The following is a 3,471-nucleotide window of genomic DNA, read 5'->3' on the forward strand; positions in this document are numbered from 1 at the left end:
TTTTATTTGACAGTATAGTTTTTGCCTAAACATAGCACATACCGAACCGTACCGAAACAGTGACTCTAAAACCATGATACAAACCGAACTGTGAGTAAGTCGTTCCACCCCTAATATACACACACACACACACACAAAGATAACCCGAGTAAATACAAAATGCAGTTTTGAAATAATGATTTCATTTATTAAGGGAAAAAAGCTGTCCACATTGCTATTAAAAATTGCAGTGTATAACTGGCCCTACTAACAGGCTGCAGCAGAACCAAAAATTGTAGCCTTCATATTTTTAATGGACGGAAATGGACAGTACTTATATTTCATTTTTAAATTGTATTCATGGCTTTTGCAGCATAGGTCAGTAGAGAACAACAGTGGGAGAGCGAGGAACCTCTCAAACCCCAGATATGACAGCCACCGCTGTGCTACAGATATTTTAAGGTGCTGTTTTGAAGTTAATTAAACAGAATATTAATGAAAGGTTAATGAATATGAACAGAATATACTGAAACAATCTGAGTGTAAAATTACATTATACTTATATTAGAAAAGGTTGTTGGGAGAAACTATCTATCTTCATTGCTAATGCAAATATCGTAATATCTTAAAAAAAAGCACAAGATAGTTCAACTAAATCTATTTATTCATGCGCCACTCAGGAATACTTTATTCTGATGGCCAATCGCAGCATTGGTTTTCAAATATTATTGTACAATGATACTACATTAGTATATATGACTCTTTTCCTATATTTATCATTTAGTTAGAGTAGTTTCTAGGGGTGGAACGGTTCTCGGTAAAAAAACGAACCGTACGGTTCTCCACACACGGTTCGGCACGCACTAGGACCGCGGTTCAATTTAAATCTGACAATGCATCTGTAATATGGTTTTCTATAAATAACACGTAAAACAAACAGGGTTCGGCTGATGTATGTTTCTGTTGATGGATGCGCATTCTGGCTTCCCAATACATTACAACAACAGTGATGAAAAAAAAAGTGGACAAACCATTCATTTTTGTTCAATGCGAGTGCTGTATGCTGGAATATGAGCAGTCATTTATTCCGTCTTCACCCGGGTGCTGATAGCGTGTGCGTGCACAGGTGAGACCTGAACAGCACACGTTGATATCTGTTACTAAACTAAACTCATTTAAGCTTTGCCAGTTTAAACATTTAAGAGCCAGAGGATGTGAGCTCGTGCGCGCAGTGAGAAGATTTGTGCGTGCGCTCATCCGAAGCGCGCAAACCCGCACCTTAGAACACGGGCAAATATTAAGCTCTCTCTGAAGTATTGTGTTTAAGTGGACAAATTCACACAAAAATTATGTCAAAATGCCCGTCTTGGTAAGTATCCAATAGCAGACATAGCCGGCTGAACGTACTGTATCAGTGCATTCTCTTAAAGTGACAGCACTTTCTTAATATTAATCAAACAGCAACAACAAAGAAGAGTCTTTCACATCGCTGTGGAGGAATTTTGGCCCATTCTTCTTTGCAGAATTGTTTTAATTCAGCCACATTGGAGGGTTTTCGAGCATGAATGGACTGTTTAAGATGATGCCACAGCATCTCAATCAGATTTAAGTCCGGACATTGATTAGGCCACTCCAAAACCTTAATTTTGTTTTTCTTGAGCCATTCAGAGGTGGACTTGCTGGTGTGTTTGTGATCATTGTCCTGCTGCATAACCCAAGTGCGCTTGAGCTTGAGGTCACAAACTGACGGCCGGACATTCTCCTTCAGGGTTTGCTGATAGAGTGCAGAATTCATGGTTCCATCAATTATGGCAAGTCGTCCAGGTCCTGACCATCACGCTACCACCACCATGTTTGGCTGTTGGTATTATGTTCTTTTTATGAAATGCTGTGTTGATTTTAAGCAGAGGCGGACAAAGTACTCAACTCCATTACTTGAGTGAAAGTACAGATACTGCTTGTCAAATATTACTCCATTACAAGTAAAAGTTGTAAAGACAGATTTTTACTTAAGTAAAAGTACAGAAGTACTTGCTTTTAAAAGTACTTAAGTACCAAAAGTAAATTTCCTTTTTTATGTCAATGCACATATTTTTTATTGTTGTACGTAATACTTGCAATACCTCTGAAGCAACTTACAATACATTACACCTACTGAATACACTGACTAGCTTGTAGTACCTTTGGAATAAAGAGCTTTTAGAATGTTAAAAACCTATGGGGGAAAAAAAACAACAACAACAACAGAAAAATTATTTAACACCCCTACCCACCCCCACAAAAGCAGGATGGTAGTGATCTCACACAGCTCTGGACACATCTATGTGTAGCCATTCATCCACATTTGAACAGAGTGGACAGTGAAATCCTGTAAATACAGACTGATAAGGAAGAAAAAAAAATCAAACCTGCTTAAAAAACCCAGCAACACAACTGTAGCTGTATAACTTTACAACAGCAACACTGCTTTAACAAAAAAGCAAAACAGCAAGACTTATTTGACATCAAAACAAACATTTTAAATGCTGTCTAATCGCTCTCGCAGTACTTTGATGTCATACACAGAATGGTCTGTGCAGTGCTGCTTCAGTCCAACACCTATTGTGTTTTATTAGGAGATGCACAACAGTTCTTCTGTTGCTTTATAGGTAATATTTTCACGTACGCAATTTAGCAAAATCAGACAATATTGTGTCTAATATAAACCACAATAATATTAACTTATTATTGAATTGTTGTAAATAAATATCACATTTGGAACTGGTCAGTGTTCAAAAAATGCTGGGAAATCACTTCATGTAGCCCCAAGAGTGATTACTGATAAACTGTCTGAAAAAAATACAGTTTTTAGAGAAGAAAGAAATCACCCACTGACTTTCAAAGCTTTCAAACGACTTTCTACTTTGAGGATCTTGATAGAAATGTAGTGGAGTGAAAAGTACAATATTTGTCTTTCAAATGTAGTGAAGTTAAAGTCATAAGTTCCCAGAAAAAATAATACTCAAGTAAAGTACAGATACTCAAAAAGTGTACTTAAGTACAATACTCAAGTAAATGTACTTAGTTACTGTCCGCCTCTGATTTTAAGCCAGATGTAACGGAACACACACCTTCCAAAAAGTTCACCTTTTGTCGCATCAGTCCACAGAATATTTGCCCAAAAGTCAGGATAATCAAGATATTTTTTGCCAAATGTGAGACGAGCCTTTGTGTTCTTTTTGGTCAGCAATGGCTTTTGCCTTGGAACCCTCTTTCTTATTGTTGAATCATGAACACTGACCTTGATTGAGGCAAGTGAGGCCTGCAGTTCTTTAGATGTTGTTCTGGTTTATAACCCTTTCCAGACTGATACATGTCAACTATTTTGTTTCTCACATGTTCTTGAATTTCTTTAGATCGTGGCATGATGTGTTGCTCTTTAGGCATGCTTCACTTTGTCAGACAGGTTCTATTTAAGTGATTTCTTGATTCAACAGGTCTGGCAGTAATCAG

The 3,471-nt window shown here is 37.3% G+C and overlaps 1 protein-coding gene across 1 annotated transcript in view; it reads left to right on the forward strand.

Annotated features, from left to right (window-relative positions):
* Nucleotides 1–3,471, forward strand: part of LOC107753444 (brain-specific angiogenesis inhibitor 1-associated protein 2-like protein 1) — a 13,653-nt gene that overhangs the window by 2,833 nt on the left and 7,349 nt on the right. The window lies entirely within an intron of this gene.

The sequence above is a fragment of the Sinocyclocheilus rhinocerous genome, unplaced genomic scaffold (genome assembly GCF_001515625.1).
Source record: "Sinocyclocheilus rhinocerous isolate Xijiao unplaced genomic scaffold, SAMN03320098_v1.1 scaffold2216, whole genome shotgun sequence".
Lineage (NCBI taxonomy): Eukaryota > Metazoa > Chordata > Actinopteri > Cypriniformes > Cyprinidae > Sinocyclocheilus > Sinocyclocheilus rhinocerous.